The sequence below is a fragment of the Panicum virgatum genome, chromosome 9N (genome assembly GCF_016808335.1).
Source record: "Panicum virgatum strain AP13 chromosome 9N, P.virgatum_v5, whole genome shotgun sequence".
Taxonomy (NCBI): Eukaryota; Viridiplantae; Streptophyta; class Magnoliopsida; order Poales; family Poaceae; genus Panicum; species Panicum virgatum.
The window spans coordinates 41,717,469-41,743,108 of NC_053153.1; the positions used below are offsets into that span (position 1 = coordinate 41,717,469).

General features: G+C 43.6%; 1 long non-coding RNA gene across 1 annotated transcript; it reads left to right on the plus strand.

Annotated features, from left to right (window-relative positions):
- Positions 1-15,376: 15,376 nt before the first annotated feature.
- On the plus strand, positions 15,377-17,480 carry LOC120692075. Its single transcript, XR_005682472.1, has 5 exons — positions 15,377-15,826; positions 16,159-16,206; positions 16,308-16,361; positions 16,473-16,532; positions 17,250-17,480. It is a non-coding gene; the product is annotated as an uncharacterized LOC120692075 (long non-coding RNA).
- Positions 17,481-25,640: the final 8,160 nt, after the last annotated feature.

The following is a 25,640-nucleotide window of genomic DNA, read 5'->3' on the forward strand; positions in this document are numbered from 1 at the left end:
AGGTTGAAATTATTGAGGAGACACCAAGTTAATAAACGGCTGCCTAAGTGCTGCATTAGGCAAGCTGCCATATTTTTATTATTTCCTAGTTGAGTCCTAACGTGAGTTGTGTGAGTCCAGGCTGTTTACGCTCATTAGTGCCTACGTGAACAGATGGTTGAGTCGGTTTAGCAGATTTGATGTGGTGTTTGAGTTGGACTAGAGTAACCAGGCCTGGTCCATCTTAGAGTCCAGTCCGTTGTGCCTGCGAGCACATAAAAAGGCCAGGGTCGGCCATGTATCAGGCAGATTGGAATATTTTTGTGTCTCTTGTCTAGGGTTTCTCCTACGAACAGCGAGACGCCGTCCGATCTCATCTACCTTTGCTGATTCTTCTGGATCGTGATTGGAAGCGTGATCAGGATTGTTTCCTGGGTGCGCTGCTCTGGATTCATCAGTGGATCCCCATCTTCTGATCATGGTTCGTTGTGACTGCGGGTGGAAGAACCATCGAGGGTTTGGTTTGCATCTTCTGTAAGCCGAATCCCTCTATCATTTGCAAACTGCTATTGTTATCTTCTATTTGGTCCTGCGTTCGTTCAATTACTGCCGTGAGACTCTTCTATTATAGAAGCTGCTGTGCTATGATTGGATAGCTGAATAAATTGCTGCCTGTATTGTCGATCGGAGGATTAAACATGGGTTGGCTGCTGTTTCGTAACAACTACTGATTAGTTCAAGGGACTAGTTAATTAATTTCTGTGCACATCATTGGGTAGAAGTTTCAGCGACTTCTTTTGTGGAGATCTGTACCGTGAAAGATTGGACCAAATATCCGGGCATCGTAGGCATGTCCTTATCACCACATGTCGGCCACTCCCTGGCCCCCTTCGCGTGCTCACGGTTTGCCATCTCTACTCCCTACTCTTTCCTGGTTTCGTGCAATTTCATTCAAAATCATGCCAACTAAAATCAAATAAAATATTTGAATGAAATGACTAGAAAGAGTTGAAATCTTTTCACAACCATGGTTTGCTAAGATTTATTTCTTATGCAAGTACCGAATTGCCTCCCGAACTCAAATCTAGGATCACCTAATCGCTTGCTTATTGTTTTCTATGATATAATGACATGAAGTTGTGCTAGCTCTTAACTCAAAGTCTTGGAAGTTTTTCATTTCGAAAATACAAAACCAGGCAACACTCTTATGCTCAACTTTACCAGTACCCATTCCAGAGCCATACTTTCGAATTCCAAACACATAGCTATCCTCTGCATTGTGAGCTTGCTCAAGTCTAGTGCCGAGTTTAGATTGATTCATCTTGGGATCATTCACGTACACGTCCATCAATCCGAGTCCATGAGATGTGGTTGCAAAATAGCGCTACACCCCCCTCAAAAGAAAGAAAAGGGTGAATGACACTCTTGCCTTGTCTTAAACAAAAAAGAAGAAGAAGGGGGAGGTGTATGGTGCTAGACACAAAAACACCATGGGAAAGAAATCCTCATTTCTCACTTGCACTTGACCCATAAGATGAGCATCTAGACTGCTAAGAGATACTAGGTTTGATCAAGGATATGCAACATCCTTCACTTAGCTCCACATACTCATTTTCAAAGCAATTTTGGGAGGATTAGTGAAGTTGTAAACAAAAATCGAGTGAATGAGTGACTAGAGCTAAAAGAGTATGCCTTGAATTTATTTAAAAACAAAACAAAAATCTTCCAAGTACTGCGAAGCAAGAGCTAGTCACTATCTTCATCGATTTATTCTAGAGATCAATAGGTGAACATGAAGGTGTTAGCCACCCGGAGTCCGAGGTATGAAAGGAAAGCTCTGAAATAATTCTTATGCATACCTGAGTTCGTGAACCCTTGACTTTGCTTGATCCTCAGGATCTTTGTCGACTCCTTTTGCTCAGGACGAGCAAAGTCTAGGTGTGGGGGTGTGTTGGCGGTCGATTTTGATGATTTTTACCGCCAACATTCCTTCGGATTTCATGCTTTTGGAACCATATTGCTATAATTTTCACTAACATTAACAAGTTCCACAAGTTTTGGTGATTATTTGAATCCAGGAGCAACATGTACAAAATTGAGCCAAAAAGGGGTGAACCCTAGGCCGGCCGGCCTACCCCTACAACATCTTGTTGTGCAACTTCGTGGAGGGTGGCTTGAGCCCAAGATCAAGCCACAACAATGTGGTTTTGGTAAATTTCACAAGACAAGATCGAGAGGCTTGAACCAAGTGGAGTTGAGCCCAAATCCAGTGACAACCCAAAGAATCAGGACCCAACTCAACTTGAGAAGCAATGTGGACCATGAGAGCAATGTACTAGAGCAACAGAAGCCCGAGCCAAGCCAGAGCTAGGCCGGCTGGCCTAGGAGAGGCCTGCCGGCCTCTAACTGTCACCGTTGGGGCTATGCAACTTCCATCGACTCCGAGAGAAGATCCAGAGCGTCCATGCAAAAGCGGTGGCCAGGTGCCCACATCCCCAGACCGGCCGGCCTAGGGGAGGCTGGCCGGCCCCACCTGGCGGCCTCTGAAGCTCTCCCTTGGTGTGGAAAACAAGCACAACTAACTTACCTACGTGCAACTGTCACTCAGCCCAGTACCGACCATTGAGTAGTATAAATAGAGCACCCACTCCCTCTTGTAACACACACCAATCCTTAGAGAAGAAGGTCTCTTGATACACTCTTGTGTTGAGTAGGAAGAGAGTGAGGTGAGTGCTCTGGTGAAAGCCAAGCTAAAAGGAGCGGACTCAAGTTCTCTCGGTCTTACTCCACTTTTGTATCCACCTCGGAGGAATATACTTGAGTAAGTTCCTTGTCTCAACTTCAGTTTCTCGCTAGCTTTACTTTCTGTCTTAGTTACTTGTTAAGTACTTACTTTGATCTGCGGGATCCTGAGTCTGCGTAAGTAGCAAGTCCTGCTTATTCACGGTTGCTTTCTATCTATGTACACGGTAGGAGCAAGTAGCTCGAGAGCTGTGGGCGTGGTGCCCAGGCTTGGTAGTTATCTTAGGTTGTGTTCCACCCCACGGAACTGTTGTGGTAGTCGGTAGGTGGTGACAGCCCTATACGTCCTTTGTAGTCCACCACGTTCGCGTGTTTTCATAGCAGTAGTGCAGGTTGCCATTGGACTCCCCTCTCATCCCTTTCTGAAGTCTTTCCTCTTCCAGCCGCCAAAGCAGATCAAGTCCGTAGTTAGCTTGTCAACTAGTCAGAATAGTAGGTTATCTGGAGTTAGGCCCTCATCCCTTTATCTTCTTCTCGCTAGTTGTGTCTGGTTGACGATCTCTAAGTTTGGTCGAAGCTTTACCATTCCTTGGATTCGATATCCCAGGTATACTCCCTGGTGAAAGCTACAATCAGTCTCTGTGTGCTTGCAGAGTAATTCGTTAGGCTAAGGAGTGCCAACACCAGCCCGCCCCTAAAAATAGTTTTCCACATTTATTCCGAAAATTCTTTTAAATCAGAAAATATAGTAAACATTATCAAAAAAATGCTGAAATTTTTACCATACGTGTATTTTGATGTGTAAAACACAGCAAAATAATAAAACTACATTGCACTGTATGTAATAAGAAAATATGTTCAAACTTTAACCTCTACTAACTCACTACTCTCTCATATAACTAGACATGCAAGGCTTTTTGGTTTGTGGGGTTTGTTTTGCCAAAAATGCCACTAAGAGTTGATCCTTATTTCAGAATTTAAATTAGCCATTTTCTAGTTGGATTAACCATTCTAAGTTTTGCATCTATCTCTACTCAAACATGGTAAAGCATCCATTTAATCAAACAGTAGTATTATCAACATTATGTTCCACTTGTTACTCTGTGTGACCGAAAATATTAAGCAATCTCATGCCATGAGAGGCGGACGATTCCGAATCGAATTTCAACCTGGCCAGGGGAACCTAAACCACACACATGGGGGTCGACTTCTCTTTCGCCCACGCTACTGTTCCCCTTTCTTTCCAGTTCATGGATCTGGATCACCCTCCCCGACTACAGAGTCCGACCACTCTGCACCCGTACGTCCGGACAACAATAAACCTACTTCTACCAAGAGGGTGACTGGTCGTTCCACTCGCCGGTCCAATCAGGTACTTAAGCTTACCGATTACCATATTTCTCAGCACGTGGCTAGTACTTTCAAACGCTTAACGAAATGAGCCACACACCATGACCTTAACCATTTTGACTACACCAGCGGGGTATCACAACTACATAACCCCGCCCGTTGTCCTTATATTTCAGCAGGAATTTAAAGTCAGTCAATTCCTATATGCTCGCGAGAGGCAGGAAACCACTCCACTTTTACCATTTCTAATTAGCAGGGCACTAGTCGATAAAAAGGTCCGGATATCAAACATAGGTATCTAGGGATCATGCATCTAAGGTTTTCGATCAACGCCTAGAAAACATAAATGCACAATAAAAATATTACAATATATACAAATAGTTAGATGAATATAATTCGTAAAATACTGGGATTATGCACCGGGGCTTGCCTTCTTGGGCATTGTCAGGCTGAGAGTCCTCTAGGGCTTGGCCCAGGTCTTGGTTCACATTAGCACAATTAAGATTAACCTCCAACGTAACAAGAGAGTCCGCGGGAACCAACTCGTAATCTCCATCGGCGAGATTAACCGCGTCTATATGCAATGCAAGATTTTTATGGTTACAATATGATAAATGATTTCTTTCCTTCACGATAAAGTTGTAGTCCAACCAAACTAACTTAAGGATGATCTCTGTGAGGTCAATTACTGGACAATCATTTAAAGAGTAGTATTTACAACTAAGTATCTTCATGAATGAGTGTGTGGGTTGTTTTCCATTTCTAGCATTAAAACTTAGCATGTGTTCAATATTTCATACAGGAAAACATACTCATGAACTAGTGGTGAAATATTTATGCAGAGTAGCTCAGACAATCTAGCATCTAGCGTATAAATTTCAGCATCTAACCATAAAGCATTTAATCAAACAAAATCATGTAATTAGATCACTATAAGATTTCACAATTTTTCACAGAATGATGGGCATGATTCCTGGTGCTATAAAAATTATAGGAGCATCTATATATAATCTACTCAGTACTGTAATTTTTCCAAATTTTATATACTTATGCATCAGGGGTTACAAAATTAATAAAATCATCAAGCTATCATCAACGATAAATTCCATAGAGAGTTATACAAGGATGTTGGATCTCAAAATTTTACCAGAACCTAGATATGGTCTAAACATGTTCCAAAAAAATTATCAAGCATTATTTCTGTCAGATAAATTAATTATGCATTTAACTTCACATGAGCTTGCATATTAATTCAAGGCTCAAGATGATCAGTACTGCATGTGACATTTTTACCATAGGAATTATGTGCTCTAACTAAGAACAAGTCCAAAAATCATGATCAAATAGGACTTATTTACCCATGACAAAAATAGCAAACCTAGCCATGATTTACTAAGCATGATTTATAACTTAAGTAATACTCAATAAATAGAGTCCAAACTTTGCAGACATGATTCCAGAACTAAAATACGGCTCCAGAAATAAATCTAGATTTTTCTGAGCACAAATACTATATATGGTGAATTAAGTTTATTTAACAAGCATTACACATGATATATAGGAAACTAGCTCTAACATTTCTTGAACTTATGGATCAGCAAGATTTTAGTTACATATGCATCCAGGAAAATTTTCAGAGCTAGATAATGTCCATGTTTTCCAGCATTAAATCATGAAGTTCATTAGTAGATTGGAGAATCTTGGTGGTTTAAGCAAGTTAACAGATTTAACCAGGTCTCATCTTTTTACCATAAGCCTAATATTCTACCATGACTAACATATCTAAAAATCAAGGTCATCCAATGAGCAAAACTTCCAGAACAACCATTTGGAGTTTTTGCTATTCTTTTTCATAGATTAAAATGGGTATGGTTTCTGAAGATTTGGGTGTAACAACACTTGTAGATCTCAATGTAATGGTTCCAGCACATTTGAGTTTGCATGTTTACGATTTTTTTGTGATTTGTTATGCATTTTTGAAGTTCACTGCCAAACTCTAAAAAACTTGCATTCAGACCCTCGAACGAAAAAGAAAACTTACAACCGGGTCCTTTGCCGGCCTTCTCCACAGCCGCATCTTGCCGGTGGTGTTCTGCTAGGCAGGGCTTACCGGGGCTGCGACTGGGAGGCGCGTGGGGTAGAGGAGTTCGAGAGCTACCTACCAATGCCGGAGTTCGGGGCTGGGGTGGCCGGAATCGAGGTCGTCGGCGTTGATGGCGGCGGTAGCGCTCGGGTCACCGGCGGTGTGGTTGAAGGAGAGCTCGGGGTAGTCGAACGCCGAGCACACGAGCACCGCGAGATCGTGAGGAAGCTTCTGGGGTAGGTCTCGTGCTCGATCTCCGCCGGAATCGACCGGTCCACGGCGAGCCTCGAGCTCACCGGCGGCGGCGCGATTGAGCAACGGCAATTGGAGGGTTTCGAGTGGGGTTTGGGCGCGCGTGAGCATCACTGGGGTTGGGTGAGGCTGCTGGTGAGGTCAGATGGGGCAATGTGGGTCTGGGATGGCCTGTCCACGCGAGCGCGAGATCGCCGGCGATGGCGGGTGGCGGAGGAAGGGGAAAATAAGAGGGGTCGCGCGATGGCGGGGCTCTAGTCCTATTTATTGGAGGGAGGGCATCGAGGTGAAGCTAAACGGTGACTGGGGGAGGTCAGGCTGGGCCATGAGCGCTCGGCGGCGAGGTGGGTGCCGGAGGAGACGGCGCGGCGCATGGCGGGCGGCATGGCAAGTGCCCAAGTGGCTAGGGACGCGTGTAGGCGCGAGGAGAGGCCAAGGGGCCATCCAGGTGTCCTCAGCGGGCCCTCCTGGGTCCAGTTGGTCGCGGACGCGCCGTGGACGAGGTCCATCGGCGGCGTACGGGCGAGCGGCGGCGGAAACAGAGATGGAGATGGAGATAGGGACCTTTCTGTAATTTCCAAAATCTCAAGGACCTCTCGGTAAACTAAAAATTTCTCTCTTTTTCGGGGCTCAAATGAAAAGTGTTGAATACCAAACTTGTGTAACTTTTCAAGATCTACAATTTTTGTTTTAGGCAAATTTTCATTTGAAGTCCTCATTTTGAACTAATTTAAAATTTCAAACTTGCACAAAAGGGTTTTGATTTTTAATTGGTTTTTGATGGGATTTTGCTGAAAGTTGAATTTAGCACATGTCAGTTAAGGTACCAATTACCACCCAAACTTATTTTTGTACACATTTTTAAATAGGATTTTGAGTAGGTTTTTAACCCCTTTACTCTCACATTATATTTTCCAAATGTATAGTTTGACTTTATTTGACCATTTCTTTCTGAATTTAATTTCCAAAACCCCTTCTACAATTTATTTGAGTTAAATGAATTGGTTTTTAGATCACAGACACCAGAGGTGTCACACACGCAGCCCCTCCCGCGCCCGACCCACGCCGTTCCTTCGCCCTCCACAACCACGGCCGCTTCCGCCCGCGCGCCTCCTCCCCCCGCCCTGTCGAACCTGCGCCTCCTCCACCGCCCGTGGTTCTCCTCCTCCGCCGCCCATCGTCGCGCTCCTTTGGCGCCCGCGATCCGGAGCTAAGGTGATATTCTTGATTTACTTTTATTATTTTTTTGTATAACATTGGCTAGTTAGTTAAATTAGATATTTAGTTTGAGAATAAGAAATGTAGTTAGTGCAATTAACTAATTAGTTTGACAATAAGAAATTTAGTTAGTCAAATTAGATATTTAGTTTGAGAATAGAAAATTTAGTTATTGAAATTAGCTAAGTAGTTTGAGAATAAGAAATGTGGTTATTGAAATTAGCTAATTAGTTAGACAATAAAAAATGTAGTTAGTGAAATTAACTAATTAGTTTGCGAATAGCAAATTTAGTTATTGAAATTAGCTAGTAAATTTGAGAATCCAACACATGTTATTTTATGTATGAAATATGCATAATTTTTCTATGAAGGCATATGGCAAGTGGTGGCTTTGGTGGTGGTGTTCCGCATCAGGATTACCCTTTGCCCTTGGCTCGCCCTCTTGGCATCATTTTTAGTAGAGTCAACAGGCACTACAACAAATATGACCTTTTGAGACGAATACCTCTTGACATCCGGGGCTATTCGTCGTTACGGCAGTTTGTTATGTGACGTTTTCTATTGGGCAGTATAGTTTAGTGACGAAAATGAGTTGTCTGTCACTAAAATCAACTTGAAATCGTCACAAACAATTATCGTTCTAAATTATGACAAACTTTATGTCATCACGAAAGATAATGGACAAATGTCACAGATTTATGACAAATTGACAATATTGATTCGTCATAAAATTTGTTTTCAAAGAATTGAGAAGTGGGTGCACTAGTCATTTTAATTATTTAATTGTAATAAAATACTAGAACTATTTTCGAAACTAACCTTGCATCAAGATTAATACACCATATGTTGCATTTGTTTGTTCCTAAACCATGGACCCATATATTACATTTTTTTCATTTTTAGTTACTATTTAAAACCATGTATTTTTATTGTACTACTCGTATTTTAATTTCGAAAAAAAATAATGGCTACAGTGGGAGTAACATCCCGAATTTTCCGAAACATTAAAAAGTCAAAAAAGTGAATTTCAAAATTTTTTGTGGCAGTGCAGAAGAAAAAATCATTTAAGTAGGATTTCTACCCATCTAGAACTCCTAGTAATTAAAAAGTGTGAATTTGAATTAAGGAAATAAATTGTTAGTGTGACTATATTAGAGTTTTTTGGATTTTATTGAATCTACTTTGTTTATTTGCTTTTGAATTGGATTTAATTCTTTTGCTCGATAGGAATGTGTGGAAACTAAATTTGAAGTGTGAGCTTCAAACTTAATTTCAATTGCTAACTCTCTAACCCTGACCCGGCCTAAGCTCGATGACTCAAACCCGGACTGACCCTGACACAAACCTACTCCAAACCCTAGCCTGACCCACGGTCCAATTTGCTTATCTCTAACCCAGCCCAACTCGGCGTTTTTTTTTTGTATTTTTCAAAAAAAAATTACAGAAATATATTTTTGTTTCAGGTTTTACAGTTCTATACCCCTACCACCCGGCAGGGGGGCGGCAGGGGGCCTACCGCCCGGCAGGTAGGCAGTAGTGACCTATATGTAAATAAAAATAAATTTATTTTGTGCATAGGTCCTTGGAGGGAGCCTGCCGCCCCCCTGCCGGGCGGCAGGCCCCCTGCTGCCCGGTAGGGGGGCGGCAGGCTCCCTCCTCAAATATAAAACTCCGCCCCTTCCCTCTGCGCCCTCATTTTCTGCCCACGAGATCCAGAGAGGGGAGAGGGAGAGAGGAGGGGTGAGGGAGGTAAAAAAACCGGCGAAGCCCTGCAGGATTTTGGATCCGAACCGCAGGTAACCAATATTTTCTCAACTTTGTCATTTCAAATTTTTTTTGTATGTTTAATTTTATGATTAGTATTTTTTATTATTGTAAGCACTTAGGGTTCGGATTAGTGGTTATAATTGAAGGCATAGTATATTTGTAGATATTAGATTAATTAAAATGAAGTCTTTGCATGGCCAGATATGTCGAGCAAAGTGGCATTTCAAGTTCATTACGGTGACTTCTATAGAATTACTCATGATTCCTATGGAGTAAATCTATCAGCATTGGAAAGAAGACAATGCAGTCTAGATAAACCCCTAGAGAGGAGTTTTGAGTCCATACGGAAATGTCTTCACAAGATGTTCAATGTGAATCCAAAGACCCATTTGCTTACGGTTCATACCTTGACTTCCTGGGAAGCTAATGGGGATTTCTGGGAGTTGACGCATATAAGTAGTACGGAAGAATGGCAACATTACATGCACGCAGCTCTTGAAAAGTGGGTGGCCTCTCGCAATGGTAATTCAGATTCACCAGAAGACCGCTGATTTAGGTGAAGGGTCAACACACACAACATCTGACTGCAATGAAGAGATGGAAGAGGATAAAGAAGAAGAGAACATGCAAGCTCTAGAACCAGAACCACAAGGTTTAGCAGATGAAGGCGAGCGGATACCTGGAATTGTGGAGGACATGGAGAAAGAAGACCAGGATGCACAAATAATAGAGCAATGTGGGGACTCATCGGACGATGAGGACAATGAGCACTTCCCAGTGTTAGGTGAATGGCGTAAAGAGGGTTTTGGTAATCCAGTGGTACAAGATATTAGATGTCCGGAGTTTGAATACAGAGTGAATGAGGTCATACAAGGGGCAAAGTATCGTACCATTGAGGATGTGAAGGATGCTGTGAAGCTCTGGGCTGTATCTCTGAGGAAGGAATTCAGAGTACTGAAGTCTAGCAGCAAAGAATACGATGTGAGGTGTGCAGATAGAGACTGTACATGGCGAGTGCATGCATACAAGGGAAAGTTCAAGACACACTGGGAATGTTCAATTGTTACACCACATACTTGTAGATTGACAGGTGTTGTGGGACATCATCGTAATATCACATCAACTTTCGTGGCTAAGAAGATGTATGGGGTGATTCTTGACAAAATGGATTATGAGCCTGCATTGATAATTAGGGACATTGAATAGAATTTTCAGTATGTGATCAGCTATGCAAAGGCTTGGTGGGCTAAACAAAAAGTATTTGAGATGATGTTTGGCACTTATGAAGCATCATATGACAACCTACCTCGTATGCTTGAAGCTATTGTGCACAGAAATTCTGGAAGTGCTTTTGATACATACAGTATACCGAGCTTGTCAGGTCTACTTGCAGCTATAAGGCAGCTCCAAGAAGGTAGTCAATCTTCACCTCCTATATGGCCAGATGTAGTCAATAGGTGGTGTGTGAGGCATATGGCTGCTAACTTTTATGAGCGGTTCAAGAATAAGGATCTGATGAATTTGTTCAAGCGATTGTGCACTCAGAATCAGCAGAGGAAGTTTGATGCTTTGTGGGGTATAATTGATGACATGAGCGCTGAATTGCTTAAGAGCCAGGCCTCATCATCCACCAGGAGACATTCTACAGATTCATTAGTTGGACATGCTAAGCCATTTTCACAGTGGATTGATGGTGCGCCTAAAGAGAAGTGGTCACTTCTGTATGACACAGATGGGAGACGTTATGGGATCGAGACGACCAACCATGCTGAATGTTACAATATGGTAATGCGTCGTGTTCGTGGATTTCCTCTTGTTGGCATTGTTGAGTTCATCATGTATGGATGTATAAGGTATTTTCGGGAGCGATACGCATCAGCCGCTCCCTTACTTAATGATCCAGGAGTGCATTTTTGCAGAAGGGTCAATGAGTACATGGAGAAAAAAATTGAAAAAGCTCGATTTCACTCAGTCATATCGATGGGCACAAAGAAGCAAAGATTTGAGGTATCATGCAGGGACAGGACCGGACAGGGTGTCCGCAGACAAAGGGTAATTCAAGAAGTTTTGATAACCATTGACGGGAGGGTATTCTGCCAATGTCAGAAGCCAAAGGTGCATCACTTACCATGCTCCCATGTCAACGCGGCTTGTTCTGTATCTGGGTTAGATGCTGCGTCCTATGTTTCTCAATATTTCACAAAAGAAGCCGCAGCACAGACTTGGTGTCATGAGATATACGGCATCGGTATTCTAGGCCCATTCACTCAAAAAAATCCCCATCCAATGCTCATCCCTGATGCAGCTACGAAGCGGGGCATAGGCCGACGGCAGACACGTCGGATCCGGAAAGAAATGGACGAGTCCGAGGCTGGAAAGAAGAAAAAACGTTGCAACTTGTGTGGAGCGGACGGTCACACTTACAAGAAGTGCCCACAGCTTTCAGTACCCACTGCTGCTGCCGAGGCTGGACCTTCCGGGAATCCGATGGATGGATCGGCTCCACCTACAAGAATTTGCCGCATCTAGTTGTGCACATAACAGCTTGCAATGTATTTGTGTGTACAAAACTAAGTATATTATGTATTTGTCTCGAATTTGGTTGTAACGAATGAAACCTTCAATGTAATATGTTATGTGGTTTAATGAAGGACAAGTTAGGTGCGGTAGGAGTTAGCAGCCGAGATCCTGCCGACGATGATGATGACTACACGCTCGAATAGCTCAAAATAGGAACCATAGTGTATCTAGTTGCGAGTACGAGATCACAGGTTGCCACTGCTCAGCACGGCGATCACGGGTTTCCCAAATGTCGCATTCTTTGCCCAAACATACGTGACAAAAGACGACAACCCAATAGCAGTGCCCTTCCACCATTTCAAAAAGATGTGACAACACGGCAACCACACCAGCTCACCTTCAAATCAGTATCTCTGGCGAGGACGACGGACCTGTCATTCTACAGTGAAGGTATATGGCGTGTAGTGGGGAAGGCGGCATCTAGGCGCGATCGATCGAGCGGCAGCAATGCAGTGCTGTGAGTCAGCATGCACAGAGATGCATCGAGTAGTCCTTTCGAGAATCGAATCTAGTCTTTTCAGTGTTAGGTCATCTAGCCTCTTCACTGTGATGTCATGTAGGCTTTTTAGGTGCATTTACACTCCACACTCCGGGTATCAGACCATTGTGCGCCTATAAATACTCTGAAGTTTGTGAACTCCCAGCAGCACTCAAACACCAAAGCTCATTGTATACCCAATGTCTGGAGGTGGGTCTAGCGGGAAGAATTACTACGGTTTTGGGAAAGGAAAAGGGGGAAGAAAGGGAGACCCCATAATATGGGAGGGGCCTCTTGGACCTGATTCCTTTCCGGAACCAGTGTTTGAGTTTCCGCCACAGCAAAAGAGTGAATTTACCAATGAAACTCCTCTTCGACAATATGATAACCGTAGAGAACCGTGGCCAAAATGCAGACATGATGAGGACTGCTTAGTGCAGATGTGCACCGACGGGATGGATGGCGGTCGGCGTTTCTTTAAATGTCCACACGCATGGGTAATACTCGGTTGTTTCATTTCTTTTTCTTCAATGAGACACCTTACATGAAATTTGTTTTGCAGTCTTCCGATGCTCCAGAAAACTGTGGTTTTACTATGTGGGTCGATCCTGCACCAATTGATTCTGTTCAGGAGTTCATCGAGTACCTCTAGATAAAGATCTTTGATCTGGAATGCAAGGTGAACCATTATGAGGAAGTGAGCGAGGGTAACAAAGACGACGAAGTTGATGATACCAGCAATGCTGCTGGCTCACAGGAGGAACCATGCACTATTCCTTACTGCAACTGCCCTTGTCACAAAAAGAAGGGCCCTGCGCCTCCGGCACCACCGCCTGCACCACCTGCAATGGGTGGATACTGCGGAGAAGGCTCAACGCAGTTTGCTACGTGGGGTACGGCTACTAGGACTACCCTAGTGCTAGTGACATGCTGCATTGTTGTGTTTGTTCTGTTTTTTTTTTAAATTACCTAAGGCATGTTAGGTTAGTCCGGAATCTGTTTACCGTAGTTTGCAATGGGTTCTGCCATGCCACTGCATGTGTGATGTGTATTTCATTATCGTTGTATTATGATGTTTGTATCTGATATTTGTATCTCTGATGTTTATTTGTAATGAGATAGCTGTGGACCGCTTATTTATACACTTCAACGTTCGCCTCTTATCACTCTCGTATTTTCTATTACATACAATAGATGGTATGTTTATACTTCGATGCTCCATTACGACTAAGTACGATTCAAACTCGACATTATGTACATGTCCAGTGAATGCAAAGTTAGGTACGAGACATACATACAAGCATAATACAACATTAACAATACTAAATGCGAATACATCTTAAACCGATGAACATCATATGTTATAGATCATGACATGAAATCATCTAGGTCGTCATCCCAGTTGACAGATGGTGGTGCTGCAGGTGGTGTAGTATGGCTCGACGAACCTCTTGCCTTTCCTTTTCTCTCTTTTCTGGATTTACGTTTATGTACAGGGGGAGGAACATCATGTGTTGAAGGCCATGGTTTGGGGGCATAAAGTCATCCATGTCGTCATCCCAGTTAACACAAGTTTGTATTGCAGGTGGTGCAACATGACTTGATGAACCTCTTGTCTTTCCCTTTGTCTCTTTTCTGATTCTAGGTTCATGTAAAGGGGGAGGAACATCATGTGTTGGAGGCCATGGTTTCGGGGGCATGAAGTCATCCATGTCGTCATCCCAGTTAACACAAATTGGTGGTTGAGGTGCTGCATCATGACTTGACGAACCTCCGGGCATCTGTTCTTGCGCAGGCAAAGTACTATCACCCGAAGATCTTATCCACCTCCTTCGTCTAGTTTGCGGCATAAGTCCACCAAAGATACATACCAATTTACGGAAATTTGATATCGATTTGTTAATCAACTCCGTGTCCTCGGGATAATCCTAGCATATAATTACACAATAATTTTACTATTTTGTAAATATGGATTACAAATAACGGACGTGATTAGAACTAAATAAGAGTTACCTTAATGTGCATCTCATACACTTCTGGCCGCATCCATATCTTACAATTAGTTTGTAAGAATCCAATAACATAAGGATGATTCGCTAGTTCACATACCCTCATGTATATCTTCCGACGTTCTAGCAGGTGTTCATTTAAATCTTGCATTGTAATACCTCGAAACAATGTCAAATCTTTAAACTCAACTAATTTGGACAACACCATCTCTATCGTACCATCCGCTAATGGATCCAACTTCTTACTGATTAAAAGATGTGTCATGATGTCAAGAAATATACTAAATTTTTCTTCGGTCCATGAAAATCCAACAGAATTAGAGGCAGTCATTGCCTTATGCTGCAATAATAATAAGGTACTGTCATTCTAAGTTTACTATTCTATATTTCACTATCCATAAACTAAATCTATTCTAATTCATAATTATTTTAGAAACAAGTCTATAATAGTTGAGAAATATTGGTTACCTGCGGTTCGGATCCAAAATCCTGCAGGGCTTCGCCGGTTTTTTTACCTCCCTCACCCCTCCTCTCTCTCTCCCCTCTCTGGATCTCGTGGGCAGAAAATGAGGGCGCAGAAGGAAATGGTGGAGTTTTATATTTGAGGAGGGAGCCTGCCGCCCCCTGCCGGGCGGCAGGCCCCCTGCCGCCAACTGGTGCCAAAGACCTCTGCGCAAAATAAATTTATTTTTATTTACATATAAGTCCCTACCGCCTACCTGTCGGGCGGTAGGCCCCCTGCCGCCCCCCTGCCGGGCGGTAGGGGTACAGAACTGTAAAATCTGAAACCAAAAATATATTTCTGTAATTTTTTTTTAAAAAAAATACAAAAATAAAAAAACGCCCCAACTCGCGACCCAGACCCGCCCACACAGCCCACCTAGCCCAGCCCACCAAGCACACAACACCCCTCACGCCCTTCTTGTTCCTCACGGCCCCAACCCTAGCCGCCCTACCCTGCGCGCGGCCCCTTCCCTGTGGCCGCCGCTCCCCCGCGCCGCCTCCTCCCGCGCGTGCAGCCGCCTTGGCGCGCGCCGCCGCTCGTACTGCGCCGCCCTCGCCCGCGCAGCGCCACCGCCAGGCCCTCGCCGCGGCTGCCACATCTCGGGTTGACGAGATCCACCGCGGCATCGGGGTTATCGTCACGGGGACCACGACGGGCGAATCCACAGCTGCAACGCGATCCTCAGCGTGCGGGTGAAGTCGAATCAAGTCAGTCTTCCCCTACCCACCCTAGCCCCCAACACCAACCCTTCCCCCAAGTCCGGATCTGGAGCGACCTGATGCTCGACACCATCATGGTCAACACGTGCCACAAGAGCTTTGCCTCCTCCCCTGCGCATCCCATCAAGATGCTTTCGTGCATAGGTAATGGTTTTGGGCTCTTCAGGTTTTAGGGTAATTTTTTCGGTGCTAGACAAACTCGAACTAATGGGTCTGAACATAAGCTAGATGAACTAGTTAGCTTGCAATTTGTTCACTGATCTCTGAATATTACCTTACAAAGTAATGCTATTGCCTCCAGCATACCATTATCTGACAAAAAATTGTCACATTACTTTTGTGATCGCTGAATTGACTCATTTTTACTATGCAGTAGAAAATAGAGTAAGTTGTCTCATATTTCTTGATTCGGATTATAATGGCACTTGTCCAGCTGTAGGTGAACATGATTAATATTGAATTTCTTTTGTTTCCAGTCCAATGATTTCTGCTTGTGGAGCCCTGAATTTCACAATAAAGTGCAGGTAAATTTAGACAACTTCTCAATTATTTTTGCTATGTGCTTATTTGGTGGATATCTTCTCATATTTTAGCCATGTTTCTGAATTTGTTACATCTTGCTTAGTTTATTGACAAGAGAGTAGTCGAAAAAGGGATCAGTCCTTGATGTCTTCTCATAGTAAGTATCATGCCCAACATTGAGTAGAACTATCATACTACTTGACATCTTATTCTGCGGTGTCCATCAACAATGATGCAGCTAGTAATTGAAGTTTGTGTGGATTTGCAGGGCATTGTTCCTCTGCACTATCTCTTTGGAGTGCACTAATCATCTGGAGGATGAGGGAAGGTATGCCTGCCCGCTCCTCTACACTAACTCATGCTTAATTCATGTGTTGTCTGAAGCTTGAGATACATGCTTCATTTGATTTGAATTATTTGATGCTGTCAGCCTGTCACAATACTTAGTTTCTGGAGACAGCAAGTTGTTCATATTCAATGGCTCTACGTGCCCCTCAATCAGATTGTTTTTTTCCTGAGGGGTAGGCTCATTCAGTTCTGTTGTTGCTAACATAAAGTAACACTTGGCATTTATATAATTTCACTTGCAAACCAGTATGTATGTAATATCTTGCCAGTAAAGACTCTTGCTCTTATATTTTTGCACGCTTGTACTTCTAGAGTAGAACTCTGTCTTCATTGCGGTTTTGACATCAGTATGATAAGAGGTACATCTACGCTTGCTGCTTATTAGTTCCACCAGGAGTGATGGCCAAACTATCTGCTTGCTGCACTGGTTGTTGTTAGCTCTGTTCTCTCAGAAATAAACTTCTAGCTGATTTATATGTCTATAAACTAATTGGCCAATACCTAGTTGTTCGCTCATAAACAACTTCTAGATGATTTACGTGGTTGTTAGCATAACATGTAGGTATGTAACCAAACACATTAGTTTCAGACATGCAAGCCTTCAGTGTTGTAGCCAAGTAGCAATGGTTCTTGTCATCTTCTAATTGGGCCATGTTGAATCTTAGTTACTGCTCATGACTGTCTTGTTTACCTGCAGGCTGGAAGGACAAGGGACTAATGCGATGCAAATATATCACATCACATACACATGGTGTTTAGCTGATTGTAGCCTTTTTGTCATGTATAAATGTTGTGTACATGTAAGCTATTGTGTACTGTGTACTACTATTATTAATCTATTTCTCTATTTGTATTAAACTGGGCTGTAATGCATTTAATGGGCTTGGCCCATTTAATTTGTCATCAATTATAAATTTGCAAATAACAATTAGGCCAAAAAATAACAAAAAAAACTTGGATCTCATTGGGCTTTGTTGGGCTTACAATATGGGTTGTTGGGTTATTCATAGTTTTGTGACAAATCAAATCGTCACAATTAGAGTCTGCCACGTCGCATCCTAATCATCTCCACGTCTTGTGAGCACAAAATTTTGTGATGTTTTCTGTCCTACGTGGCATTTGCATAGTTAGCCATTGCATTGATTTCGTGACTTTTTTTTGAGCTTGGTAGTGATGAAAATCAAGTGTCACAAATTAGTGACACCGTAAGGATCATCACAAATTTATGACAAAAAAAACATATTTTCGTCACAGTATACATTTTATGACCCATATTTGACGACGAATGTATTTTCGTCACCCGAGCGTCACAAAATGCAAAACGTAACGAAAATAACCATTTCTATGACAAATGGAACGTCACCTAAAGTCAAATCTCTTGTAGCGAGGGCTAGACCGAGGTGATGTTCTCAACAGAACATTACAGCTCCAAGCATAGTAAGACCCATCTTTTGAGTATGATCCTTTTTTGGCTTGATTAATAAGAATTATTGATACTTATTAATATTTTGTTGCCTCTAATGCAACGGATCGATTATTTTAAATGTCTTACTGAAGTACTACAATGCCTAGGTGGTACACCTCTATAGGTGGAAACCATAGAACGCCTACAATTCAAGAAAATGGCAATCTCTTTCGAGATACCATTAAGACAAGATCTAGGTACCATGATGGCAGTAGTGGCTAGTGGGAAGGAATCACCAGTTCAGATGACTTATGAAAGAACTGCCATAAAGCATGTCTTTTGGAACTTGAGAGCTATGGTTATCCGATTCGAAATTTGCCATGGTTTAAAATCAAAGCACTTCGATGGAATCAACATGATATTGTTAGTCTCTGTGAGAGCCTTTCACGAGAAAATCTACATGACATAGTAAGTGAATTTTGTTAATTTAAAGAATTATGATAGTTTCTACATGACATAGTATGTGAATTTTGTTAATCAAAGTACTTTTGTAATATTTATATTACATCTCCATTGCAGGATATATTTGGTAACACATTTGCGGCGATGAGTTTAGAAAAAATTTTATGTCAAGCCGTGGAGCAGTTGGGTTATTACTCAACTGAGGAGGGACCGGTACATACAAGGGAACGTCTCTACCAAGGTTCTTTTCAATTTCGAACCACACGAGATCCTACCGCAGAACCAATGTTCACCATCTACGGCAAAGAACTTCCTCGTAGAAGTGGTCTCTACCAAGGTTCTTTTCAATTTCGAACCACACGAGATCCTACCGCAGAACCAATGTTCACCATCTACGGCAAAGCACTTCCTCGTAGAAGTGAAGCAAAGGACAGCGCACTTATTCGTGCATTGATTTTCATTGACGATGCCCTGGGGTACAAGATTGGTGATGTTAAGTATGTTGACTACCTCTTGCTTCGGAATAATATTTGTTAGCTGATGTAATGTAGGCATGCAATTCAAATTTTGTTAAATCTTCTATCTCTATTTGTAGTTTGTGAGTTCTGACTTTGTATTGCACACTATTCATGTAGATGTGAACTTATGTTAAATCTTCGGATGATGAGCCAATGCGTCTTCCAAAACCAATGATTGGTTTTAATTTGTCGAACAGGTTAAGGTCAGTGAACAACAGATTGCTACCTAGACTGGCTATTGGGCCACCATACTTCTATTATGAGAATGTGGCACTTGCCCCTAAAGGTGTTTGGGGTAAAATATCAAGATTCCTCTTTGATATTGATCTAGAATTTGTAGACTCAAAGTACTCCTGTGCTGCTTCCAGAAAGAGAGGATACATACACAACCTGCCACTCGTGAATGGGTCACCTATACTTCCGATACCTCCAAAGACAATATTTGATGCCTTCCCTCTTACCAAGAAGTGGTGGCCCTCATGGGATCCAAAATGGCAATTTAACTGCCTTCAGACTTGTGTGGCTAGTGCTAAGTTGTTAGAGAGGATTCGCCTAGCCCTAACAAATTGTGAAGATCCACCTCCTGTAAGAGTTCAAGAGTATGTGCTCTCCGTAGGCTTGGTATTCGCATGAACTATGGTTAATCCACACCATCAAGATCTAAATCAAGCGAGAGGCAAAGAGAGCTCCATTGGAGCCAAAAAACAAACAAAAAACCTTACATATATTTGTAGGGGCGGCCGGGGGAGGGGGGTGTAAGTTGCCCCTAGAAATGGTGTTTATAGGGGCGGCACACCCCCCCAGCCGCCCCTATAAATGGGGTCATTTTTAGGGGCGGCCGAGAGGGGGGGCGCCCCTAAAAATGGCGTCCATTTGTAGGGGCGGCTCCGGTTGCCCCTACAAATGGTGTTTCTAAAGGCGGTTGAGTTGCTACAGTACCGAGGCCCATCTGTAGCAACGGGTCAAATTTAGGTCCACCCCTTAAAAAATTGAGCCGTTCCTACAAATCGTTTTTGTAGTAGTGCCCTCCGCCCCCCTGCTGCTAGTGTGGCCAACGAAGGTCGGCGGGGATCATCAGTGCTGCTGGGTGGAGCAAGAAGACCCAGCGACGCCACCACGACGTTGCTTCAGGCGGCCCCGATTAGTGATGGCATCGACGTTTCGGCGGAAGGCGGATGTAGCTCCCACTTACGGTAAGTTTTGCAGCCAATTTCTCTTATCGATTTGTTGGTTAGGGTTAGGGACAAGTTTGAATGGTTCGATCTTTGCGATAGGGTTTGTTGATTTTGGCCTGTGAACCCTAGGTTTGAATGTTTGTTGTAATGTAGGTGCCAGTGATGAGCTTTTTACAGTTGAGTTGCCTCATGGTGGGTTTTTTGTTGGGTCTGGTCAGTTGAGGACGTATGTGAATGGGAAGATTATTGATAATTGCGACGCTGATACTTGGTCTCCTCTATGGTTTGAGGGTTTCTTTGAACATCTAGGTTACACTGATAAGGCCTCTCTGAAGGTTTATTGGTTGTTACTGAGGAAGGAACTGGCAGATGGGTTGAGAATAGTCACAAATGATTCAGACATGAATGCCATGAGATCCGTGGTTGGTAGGGTTAAGAATCTGGTCGTGTACATTGATCATGTTGAGGCCTTGGGGGTGTAAATTGGGATGATGTGGTTGTAAACCCCTCTACAGAATTGCCCAAGATTTTTAGCCCTTGTAAGGTACAATATGTTGAAAAGAATGTGCCTGAGACACTCCCTGATTTCTACAAAAATCTAAGAAGCAGCTTTGATGATGAACAGAATTGCCAAGCCATATGAACAGCAAATGCCAGTGGCAGTGAGGATAGTGAGGACTCAGACTTTCCTGACAGTGACTATGAGGTTGAGGATGGAGATGACGATCTGTTTGTGGATTATGTTGATGCTGATGTGGTGGATGAGGGAGTATCTAAAGGCAACAAAACTGGAAGGAGAAGTGCAGTGACATTTGTTGAAGGAGAAATTGAATCAAGTGATGATGAAGGTCTGCACGTACCAGATGATGATATGGATGGTCAAGTTAATTTGAAATTCAAGAATTTACACAAGAGGATTTGAGTAACCTTGCATTCAAGGTTGGAATGGTATTTGAGTCAGTAGAGATTTTGAGAAAGGATATAACTGAGTACAGCTTGAAAAATAGGGTTAACATAAAGATGCCAAGAAATGATCAGAGGAGAATTAGAGCACATTATGCTAATGACTGCCCTTGGAGTTTGTATGCATCAAAAGATAGCAGGGTTAAGGCTTCATGGCGAAGACATATTTTGGTCAACATAATTGCCAGACGGAGTGGGTACTAAAGAGGTGCACCTCAAATTGGCTGGCTGAGAAGTACATCGACAATTTCAGAGCTAATGACAAGATGAGTCTTGCCAACTTTGCAAAAACTGTTCGAAAAGAATGGAACCTTATTCCCTCAAGAAGCAAGTTGGCTAGAGCTAGGAGGTTTGCTCTAAAGAAGATACATGGAGATGAGAGTGAGTAGTACAATCAGCTTTGGGACTATGAACAGGAATTGAGGAGAAGTAATCCAGGAAGTACATTCTATCTCAACATTGTGAACAGTCACTTCTCTACTTGTTACATGTCATTGGATGCATGCAAGAGAGGATTTCTTTCTGGGTGCAGACCTTTCATTTGTTTGGATGACTGCCACATCAAGACCAAATTTTGTGGTCAAATCCTCACAGCGGGTAGTGATCCCAATGATTGCATTTACCCAATAGCACTGGCTGTGGTTGAAGTGGAGTCACTGGCCACATGGAAGTGGTTCTTGCAAACTTTGAAGGATGATTTGGGCATTATCAATACATTTCCATGGACTATCATGACTAATAAACAAAAGATAAGTTGTTGGCACTTATCCATAACTGTTACTTAGCCATGGCTCTTACTTATACATTTTTTATGATGCTATTTCAAGGTCTTATTCCAGCAGTTGAGCAAGTATTCCCTGACTCAAAGCACATGTTTTGTGTGAGGCATCTATGGTCCAATTTCAGAGATGCATGATTCAAGGGTGACATTTTGAAGAACCAATTGTGGACTTGTGCAAGATCAAGCACAATGGCTATGTGGAATCATAAAATGGAACAAATAAGGGCACTTGATCAGGAAGCATTCAAGTGGTTGGACAAGATGGCACCTAAAACTTGGGTAATATCCTTTTTTTAAGAATTCCCTAAATGTGATCTGCTCTTGAACAACAGTTGTGAGGTTTTCAACAAGTATATTCTAGAGGCTAGAGAGATGCCTATCCTTAGTATGCCGTAGAGAATTAAACAACAGCTCATGACTAGGTACTATAGCAAACAACTGGAAGCAGAGAATTTTGTAGGAACCATCTATCCTAAGATTAGAAAAAAAGTTGCCAAAAATGCAGAGTATGCTAATGTTTGCTATGCACTTCCTGCTGGACAAGGTGTATTTCAAGTGGTTGAGAGAGAAAAGCATTACATTGTAGATATCATCAAGAAGGAATGTAAGTGTAGAAGGTGGCAACTAATAGGCATTCCCTATGGACATGCAATATCATGCCTGAGACATGAGAGGATCCCATCCGAGAGTGTTGTGCATGAATGTTACTTAGTGCAATCATTCAATGCAGCTTATGAAAAAATTATCTTTCCATGTCACGATATGGCAACCTAGGAGAAAGTGAATGGTCCTCGAGTGCTGCCACCTCTATATGAGAAGAAAGTGGGAAGGCCACCTAAGTCTAGGAGAAAGCAACCACATGAAGTTCATAGACCACATGGAACAAAGATGAGCAGACATGGAGTGATCATAAAATGTGGCTACTGTCAGGGTGAAAACCACAATTCAAAAGGCTGCTTTTTGAAGAAGATGGAAATAAGACCTGAAGACTATGTCCCTGATGTGCCTCCTGTTGCTAAACAACACCTGCCTGCAGTTGAGGTCCAATAGCCTGCAGATGAGGTCCAATTGCCTGAAGATATCTCGGTGAATCCTGCAAGTCAGCCTACTTGCTTCACACAAGATAGCCTGCAACAGTCAAGTCAGCCTTTATTTTTACTGTCACAGATGACATCCACCATGCTGATGAGAATGATGGAAGAGGTAAACCATATCAATTCTGCATTTTGCAAACTCATTCATGCTCCATCAATTAACTAACATAATTTTGCTTGAAGGGTGCACAATCTGGGTACTCCTCCAATCTCCATGTTGGGCCTCTGCCAGACTCTCACTTCATCAGCTCAAACCAACCAGTGCCACGGCCAGAAGCTCTTACAACTGCTACCAAGGAAGGGAAGGCAGATGCAAGAAAGAGGAAGGATCCCAAAGAAGGCAAGGCTGCACCATCTAGAGCTAGGAAAAGCAGAAAGCAGGCATGATGTGAATGCATCTCATCTTTTGGACCACTTAACCTTTTGTGAATCAGATAGCTCTTTTGTGAAGGAAAGTGCAAAACAATTAGAGATGGCGATGATCTATATATATATCCTCTCAGAACAATTAGAGATGATATTTATGGTCATGATATGTATGCACTCTCAGAACAATTGGAGATGTGATATGTATGCACTGCTCTAAATATGTGTGCTTGTGGTTGTGGTTAACAAACATTCCATCTGTCAACTTTGTGTGCTTCTGGTTAACAAACATTCCATCTGTCAACTTTGTGCTTGTGCTCAAAACATATGCTGAATCAGACACATTTTGAGATGAAGCAAGGCTTAATTAGAGTCTTAATAAAACCACACATTGTCATTCAGTCTGCCTAGAACCATTACATATGGTCATGCCTAGAACCATTATAAATGGTCATGCATTCTTGCATAAAACCCACATTACAGCAATCCAAAGAAAGATACATGAACACAGAATACATTTCAGTAACAGAACAATGTTCCTTCCTATTTCTTCAAAAATGATGATCTTCTGAACAATCTGATCCTGATCCTGCTCAGCTTGCATTAGCTTGGGTGTTCTTGCCACTTCAGTTCCTTCCTTTTGCACCAGTTCGAGATTCTTGGAGAAAATCGGCTGGTAGCTAGTAGACAGATGTCCATTGCTCATCAAATAATTCTCGTACTCATCATCCCACACTACTACAATTTTTATTTTCGGAGGCGTGCATTTTCGATTTTCGGAGGCATTTTTCGGAAACGCCTCAGAGCTATAGTCACTGTAAATGGAACATTTTCAGAGGCGTTCTCGTGCACGCCTCTGTTAATCAAAAAATAAAAATAAAAAAAACAGGCGGGCCCGCCAAGCCCATCTAGGCCCGGCGAGCCCATCTGACGCCGTGCTGCCAGTTGCCCCCGCGCTGCCGCCCGCCGCGCCGCCGTTGGCCTCCCGCTCGCTGCCGCCTGCCGCGCCGCCGTCGGCCTCCTGCTCGCGGCCGCCCGCAAGCCACCTCCCGCGGCCTCCGCCGTGCCAAGCTGTGGCTGCCGCCGCCCGCCAGCTGCGCTGAGCTATGGCCGCGTCGCCGCTCTGGCTCCAGCTCCTCCCGCTCATCTTCCTCGATGCGCCGGCGACGGCGCCCGTCGCTGGGGGCCTCCCGCGCGGCCTCGCGCTCCGCGTCTCCGCGGACTAGCTCCTCGGCTTCGCGCTAGTCCCGCTCGCCGCCGTTGCGGCCGCCGACGGCGCGCACCTCGATCAGGTTGGCGCGGCACACGGTGGTGGCGAGCCTGGCGTCGGTGAGGAGGGCGACGGGGGCGCGATCGCGGCCCACCTCCTTCTCGCCGCACCCGGGCATGGGGATGCTCACCAGCGCCACCACGCACACCTCCGCGGCGCCGCAGTTGTCCATTAGCTCGATGCGGTACTGCCCCATCGCGTTCGTGGAGCCCTCCGCCGACCACTCCACCACGCCACCCGTTGACTACTCGAGGATCCTCGCGCTCCGACGGCTGAGGGAGAGGGAGAGAGTGAAATGAGTCCAAACCCTAACCCTATCTATATATATATGTGTGCTTGCAATTGGGTTTTCTGGGCCAACGGGCTGGGCCTATTTTTTGGAGGCGGGCTTTATAGCGTAAACACCTCAGTTAATTGGTTAACTGAGGCGGACACAAGAACGCCTCTGTTAATAGGAAACGAACGCCTCTGTTAATCGATTAACTGAGGCAGACACAAGAACGCCTCAGTTAATAGAAAACGAACGCCTCTGTTAATGTTGGGCATTAACAAAGGCGTTTTCTTTTTGTGTACGTCTCAGAGGCCTTTTTCAAGTGCCTCGCAAAATCCAGAATTGTAGTAGTGCCAGCGCCAAAACTGACATCCACATCCATCCCTCTACACACCATTGCAGCTCAATCAGAGCAAAACCTAGCACAAATATAGGCAATCACAACAATCACTCACCTGGTGACTTGGGAAAATGAAGAAGAAGCGGCCAAAGTTCTTCTTTGTCCTGGCTATCATGCCCTTCAGCATCCTGGAACGGCACTCGGGGCACTCAATCAGAGGGAGGTCTGGCATCTCGTTCTTGTCCCTCCCCTCAGCGCTGCTCGAGCTCCAATCCATGTGCACTGGTACATAGAGGCAGATGATAGGTGAATGGCGACAAGAAGGTGCCAAATCACAGTGGGGTGGGTATCTAGCGGCGGCTAATCAATCACCGCCAACAGATCTAGGGGGCGGCGAGAACGATGACGAGGATGAGGAGGGAGGGGAAGGAATGGGAATGGGG